Genomic DNA, 7635 nt, shown 5'->3' with positions numbered 1-7635 from the left:
CAGCAAGCAGGTGAATTCTGTACATTAATAAGAATAGAAATCTGACTATTTTACAGAATAGACAATATAAACATATTTAAAATTAAAGGAATTTGAAATGTACATTGTGCCTGGGTCTAGAGTGTCTGGAAGAGAGTCCTGTCTCAGTCAATTATAGATGATGTGAGAGGGCGGGTGTGTGTGTGTTTAGGGCCTGGATGGCTTGGGGATAGAAGCTCCTCTTGAGTCTCTCTGTCCTTGCCCGGATGATGCGGAACCTTCTACCAGATTGCAGAAGTTGGAACAGTTTGTTGCCAGGATGGGAAGGGTCCTTCAGTATCTGCGCTGCTCTAGTCCGGCATCTCCTGGTGTAGGTGTCCTGAAGCGGGGGGAGAGCAATCCTGCAGCAGCGTTCTGCTGTACGGATCACTCTCTGGAGAGCTTTTTGGTCCTTCACACAGCTGTTCCCAAACCACGATGTCATGTTCTGTGTGAGGATGCTCTAAAAGTCGAGACGAGACCAAGACCGAGACAAAAAGTCTTTAAACTGCAGCCAGATGCTGCTTCATTTACGGGTGTCAGACATATTTATGTGTTTTTGCGATGCACTCACACAGCCCTCCTCACCGCTGTCTACTGTCTCACTCACTTACTGAGAGGACAGACGCACGCTCCACTTGACTGTCGCGTCTCTCACCCTCTCTGTTTGTCACATAATGATTTTATCCTATATCCTCACATGTGATTGGCCACAATATGGAGGGATTGGAGCATAGCTGAGCCACTGTGTGAGAGCTGACCAGTGAAAGGAAATTAAGTGAGGAACCGGCTCTCGTTCAATGGGAGTCGACTCTTCTGATTCACTACAAAGCACTCTCTAAGCACGGCTCTTAGAGCTGATGCTTTTGCATGACACATTATCAAACATTACGTTCTGTGTCATGTATACTGTTGAGTCCAAATCTCCCGACCACTATGTCGATCTGAGACAGCAAGGCGGAGACAGCGAGACCAAGACAAGACCAAGGGATCCAAGACCAAGACAAGACCAAGACCACGTAAAAGAGACCGGTCTTTCTCTTTTCTGCTGTGACTCTCCTTCCTTTAGGCTGGTTTTCTCCCAAACCGTTTGCCCTGCAGACACCGCTGTCATGCCAAATCGACCAGCACAAACGTGCCTACAAAACAAACACATTTTTGTTACTGTACTTTCTAGTTTTTCATTTATTTTCCAAAATATCACCAAAAATATGTGTGAGAACTACAGTGAGGTTAGAGTAAGAAATTTTTTTTTTTTTTTTAAATTCCCCACTCGTCCCCTGTGGGCGGTCAATCCTTCAAGCTCGGGTCCTCTACCAGAGTCCTGGGAGCTTGAGGGTCCTGCGCAGTACCTTAGCTGTTCCTAGGACTGCGCTCTTCTGGACAGAGATCTCCGCTGTTGTTCCCGGGATCTGCTGGAGCCACTCGCCTAGCTTGGGAGTCACCGCACCTAGTGCTCCGATTACCACAGGGACCACCATTACCTTCACCCTCCACATCTTCTCAAGCTCTTCTCTGAGCCCTTGGTATTTCTTGAGCTTCTCGTGTTCCTTCTTCCTGATGTTGCTGTCATTCGGAACCGCTACATCGATCACTATGGCCGTCTTCTTCTGTTTGTCTACCACCACTATGTCCGGTTGGTTAGCCACCACCATTTTGTCCGTCTGTATCTGGAAGTCCCACAGGATCTTAGCTCGGTCATTCTCCATCATCCTTGGGGGCATCTCCCATTTTGACCCCGGGACTTCCAGGTTATACTCGGCACAGATGTTCCTGTACACTATGCCGGCCACTTGTTTATGGCGTTCTATGTATGCCTTGCCTGCTAGCATCTTACACCCTGCTGTTATGTGTCTCTGGAGCATCTTTACACAGCCTGCACCTGGGGTCTTGCCTGGTGTGATAGACCCCAGCCTCAATGGATCTTGTGCTCAGAGCTTGTTCCTGTGCTGCCATGATTAGTGCTTCCGTGCTGTCTTTCAGTCCAGCTTTGTCCAGCCACTGGTAGGATTTCTGGATATCAGCCACCTCCTCTATCTGCCGGTGGTACCAACTATGCAGGGGCCTGTCCTTCCATGATGGTTCCTTGCCTTCCTCCACTTTCTTGGGTTTCTGCTGCCTGAGGTATTCACTGAGCACGCTGTCAGTTGGGTCCATCTTTGTGATGTATTCGTGGATGTTCCTTGTCTCATCCTGGACTGTGGTGCTGACACTCACCAGTCCCCGGCTGTAGCATCCCCGGTTGAAAAGATGGTCTCTCAAACTGATGGTTCACAATCCTTTTATTAAACAGCCGTGTATGTGAACACACCGTAAGAGCTACAACATACAGAATAAAAGACTATTAGTAAATCAAACAGTGTGTTACCTTTAACCTTTTGACTTATTCATTAATCACAAATTAATTCTCCTTACCTTACATAACAAATAACACTAAAACTTGTAAATTATTGCATATAACAGGGAAATCGTTGCATCGCTGCCTAAACATGACGAGGTACGTTAGCGCCCTCTAGTGGGTGAAAACTTAGCCTTTATGCTTAGTAGCGGTCAGCAGCTATATGCTCCGTAAAACAACAAAATACATATCTACAGGACAAACTTTGTTACAAACCTTGTTCCCTCATCAACCAGGTGCTAAGAAACTGCTGTTGCACCTTAATAGCCGTTCTTTTTCCCATTCCCGTCCATTAACCATAGAGCACACCTTCTCTCTGTGCATTAAAACTCGCGCTTCTGCCATATGGTTTACGCCACTTGATTTACGGCACCTTGTCGATCTGTGACTTTCAAAATAAAAGCATTCACTCCAACAATATAATAGCCACTCATAAGTTTACAAAACACTGCAGTTAAACAGTCTCTAATAGCAAAACCAGTTTCTGCACTGGGCGTTCCACTATAGAACGTTTACTTGAACATTGTCCCTTCTCAGTCTTCCTTTCTCCGAAGCAAATCCTTACTTACAAGTCCGTCTTTGTCAGTTACTGTGTCCATTACACGTGCTAATCTCCATTCATTGCGGGGTAGATCATCCATCTTCTCCATGACAACATCTCCAACTTTCAAGTTTCTCCTTGGAGTGTGCCATTTCTGTCTTGTTGCGATGTTGGATAGATACTCCCTTTTCCAACGTGACCAAAACTGTTCTGATAAGTACTGCACCTGCCGCCACCTTTTACGTGCGTAAATATCCTCTTTGATGAATGTGCCTGGAGGGGGCAGGGGTATCTTTGATTTCATAGTAAGCAGGTGATTTGGCGTCAAGGGCTCTGGGCTGCTTGGGTCACTTAGGTTGTCCACCGTTAGAGGCCTGCTGTTGACAATCGCCATTGCCTCATAAAAGAATGTCCTTAACGATGCGTCATCCATTCTGCCAGATGAAAGTGAAACTGTGGAGCACAGAATGTTTCGAACTGTCCTGATTTGTCTTTCCCATACACCTCCTGTATGACTTGAATGAGGAGTGTGCATTTTGAAGTCACACTGCTTCTCTGCAAGAAATGTGGTAATGCGGTTGGAGTCCACTTGTTTTAAAGCTTCTTGTAGTTCATTTTTGGCTCCGACAAAGTTGCTTCCTTGATCGTATCTAATCTCACTGACTGCTCCTCTTATGGCTATAAAACAGCAGAGCGCATTGATAAAGGCGTCTGTAGTCATGTTGTCCAACATTTCTATGTGCACTGCTCTGCAGCAAAGGCATGTAAAAAGAAATCCATAATGCTTGTGCTCTTTGCGAGCTTGTTTGGTTAGAAAAGGACCAAAACAGTCCATTCCACAGAATGTAAATGGTGGAGATGGATCTAAGCGCTACGTTGGGAGATCAGACATCTTTTGTTCCTCTGTGCCTCTTCTGAGTTTGCGACACTTCACACAGTGGTGTATAAAATTTGCTACGGCCTTGTTGATGCCTGGAATCCAAAATCCATTCACTCTGATCTCATTGATTGTAAAACCTTTCCCTTGGTGCTGCACCTTACTGTGGAAATGATCTATTATTAGTTGAGTGACATGGTGACCTTTTGGAACTATCACTGGGTGTTTCAGTATGGAGGAGAATGAAGCATCTTTAAGTCTTCCTCCCACCTTAAGGAGTCCATCAGTATCAAGAAAGGTGTCCATTTGAAACAGTTTATTTTTGTGTGGAAGTGGTTTCCCGTTCTTTAGCAACCTTATCTCCTCTGCATATTCACTTACTTGTGTGTCCCTTAGAATAACACATTGTGCATTTTGTCTTTCTTGTACTGTACTGTGGCCTGTTGTTTTGTCTCCCTTGGCACAGCGAATGAGTCGAGCTATGGCTTGGGTGGCTTTGTACCATGAGGAAAACTTTGTTAACTTGTCTGATAAACCTTTTTTCTCTGTTTTGAGCGTGTTCAGTGCCTGTACCTTCTTAACCTCTGGGTCTCCAAGTGGTATGTTCATGTCGATGTCTGCAGGTGGAGGTACAGTACAGAAAGGCTTGTTTATGCCCTCCTAGACACGCAAAGTGACACCGTGTTCATTGACCAAGATGTGTCTAATAACCTCCAAGCTAGGGCTACCCCAATAAGGTTGAAGCTCACTACACTGCTTGGTAAGGATGTTGTTGTGCCAAGCGAACGCATCTCAGGTCTCAAGGTAAGAGGCTATAACACCTCAGAAATGATTGAACTCCCTCCTGCTTACACTAAAGAATGTATACCAGTTAACCGCTCTCATGATGATGTTTCCACCCCATGCTTCACAGTAGGTATGGTGTTCTTGGGATGCAACTCAGTATTCTTCTTCCTCCAAACACGACGAGTTGAGTTTATACCAAAAAGTTCTACTTTGGTTTCATCTGACCACATGACATTCTCCCAATCCTCTGCTGTATCATCCATGTGCTCTCTGGCAAACTTCAGACGGGCCTGGACATGCACTGGCTTCAGCAGCGGAATACGTCTGGCACTGCGGGATTTGATTCCCTGCCGTTGTAGTGTGTTACTGATGGTGACCTTTGTTACTTTGGTCCCAGCTCTCTGCAGGTCATTCACCAGGTCCCCCCGTGTGGTTCTGGGATCTTTGCTCACCGTTCTCATGATCATTTTGACCCCACGGGATGAGATCTTGCGTGGAGCCCCAGATCGAGGGAGATTATCAGTGTCTTCCATTTTCTGATGATTGCTCCCACAGTTGATTTTTTCACACCAAGCTGCTTGCCTATTGTAGATTCACTCTTCCCAGTCTGGTGCAGGTCTACAATACTTTTCCTGGTGTCCTTCGAAAGCTCTTTGGTCTTGGCCATGGCAGAGTTTGGAGTCTGACTGTTTGAGGCTGTGGACAGGTGTCTTTTATACAGATGATGAGTTCAAACAGGTGCCATTCATACAGGTAACGAGTGGGGGACAGAAAAGCTTTTTACAGACGACGTTACAGGTCTGTGAGAGCCAGAGATTTTCCTTGTTTGAGGTGACCAAATACTTATTTTCCACCCTAATTTACGAATAAATTCTTTACAAATCCTACCATGTGGATTCATGGATTTTTTTTTCACATTTTGTCTCTCACAGTTGAAGTGTACCTCTGGTGCAAATTACTGACCTCTGTCATCATTTTAAGTGGGGGAACTTGCGCAATTGGTGGCTGACTAAATACTTTTTTGCCCCACTGTACCTGGATGTTGCTCTGAAGAAACCCATACTGGTACAATCATGGAGGTGCTCACGCACTGTTCACTGGCTTCTGCATTCAGAGACAGGGTGGTTGCAGCCTGTTCTGTGCTGATCTGAGTTTGTGGCTGGTTTGAGGCTGATTTATCATTGTTATAGTTGAAGTCGTGCAGACAGGTAGGATGTTTTTTCTTACACACTTCACATACAAGTCTGTAATTACAGTTCTTTGCGCTGTGTCCGGGTTTGAGACAACCATAACAGAGTTTTTTCTCCTTTATATATTTCCTTCGTTCCTCAAGCAATATTCCATTGAACTGTGGACAACTGTGAAGTTTATGTCCGTTGTTTTGACAGAACATGCATGGGGCCTTAACATTTGGACCTTTATTTTCAGTCTCAGTTATCGCCTGGATATGGAGAACACTAGAGGTGGGCCTTTTGTCCTTTTGGCAGCCCTTACCAGAGTGGAGAGCCTGAAATGATGTAATCGGGTTGCACATGATCTCTGCTTCAGAAGACATCAACTTGGCAAAGTCCTTTAAACCTGGAAACTTCCCACTTTCTTTCATAAACTGAGTGGCCTGATGATTCCACCTTGCAGCTACCCAGTTTGGTAACTTTTGAACGAGTTTTTGGTTCTCCTCACAATCGTTGAGAATGCTTAAGCCTTCAATGTGGGGCATGGCCTCGTGACATGTTTGAATGAAATCAGCAAATGCCCTGAATCCTGTGGAGTCATTTGTTTGGATCTTTGGCCATTTTGCCAGTCTTTCTCTGAAAGCCCTCTGTACCACAAATGGATGTCCATACCTGTGGTTGAGATGCTCCCATGCATCTCTGTATGCTTCACTGTCGTTTCTATAGAAGATGCCATCAAGCGTTTGTCGAACTGGACCTCCTATGTATTTCTTTAAGTAGTGCAGTTTGTCAGCAGGTGAGATGTTCCTTTTATCAATGAGAGCAGTAAAGGAAGCTTTCCACTCTATGAATTGTATTGGGTCACCTGTGAACGTGGAGGGCTCTGGCACTGGCAGTCTGTTCAATGCAACACTATCCAGTACTGCTTGTGCTAAGTAGAGGACATCTGTTTGTGGAAGTGAGGTAGACACTACATTGTTGTCAGGGACTTTACTGAGGCTTTCTGAGCAGTGTTTCTATAGTCAACATCAGAGGCACTGATTTCACTCTTTATCTCAGTGTCATAGGTCCTTAATCTAGCTCGTGCAGCCTTTAAATCCTTTTCAGCCTTCAGTTTCTCTAGCTCACGCCTTTGAGATTCAAGCTCCTTTCTTTGCCTTTCTTCTAAAACCTTTTGTTTTTCCTCCTCTAATAACACCTCATACTCTGCTTCTTTGGCTGCCAACTCTGCTGCAGCTTCTGCTCTCCTAACAGCTACTATTGACATTGCAGAGTATGACTTACTGGCAGAAGAGTTTTTACTTGAGTGCGTGACTGAGGAACTGTAAATGGACTGAGCATAGTCTGGCTCAAGAAGCTCACGGAGACGTATCTTTACCTTGTCCCTATCATAGTCATCTATGCCTGAGAGTCTTTCATGAGCAATCTTGATAATGTCTCTGGTGACTGCTTCACATGCGTCTACGAGTCGCCTTGTGCCACTCGAGGGAGTAATATTTTCTCTAATTTCCATATACAACTTTATGACATTCTCCTTTTCATTCTCTAACATGTCCATGAGTGAAGCAATTTGATTGTTTGTTAAGTCTCCTTTTAATTGCTCTCGTGTTTTACGTACTTGCTTTTTCCACTCATCATAAACTTTGAGAAGCCGTTTTTCTTTCTTGTGGGCCTCCTCCTCCTGATATGCTTGCATTTTTTCAGAAGGCCTCCTTTGACGAACAGAGTGTGGAGGCTCCTCTTCCTCATTGGCCTTGGGATCCTCCGCAAACTCTGTCTCTTCTTCAGATGCTTCCATGCTTTTTTTTTTTTTTTTGCTTTTTTTTTTTTTTTTTTTGGGCCT

The sequence above is a fragment of the Maylandia zebra genome, linkage group LG10 (genome assembly GCF_041146795.1).
Source record: "Maylandia zebra isolate NMK-2024a linkage group LG10, Mzebra_GT3a, whole genome shotgun sequence".
NCBI classification, from domain to species: domain Eukaryota; kingdom Metazoa; phylum Chordata; class Actinopteri; order Cichliformes; family Cichlidae; genus Maylandia; species Maylandia zebra.
This window is presented reverse-complemented; position numbering follows the sequence as displayed.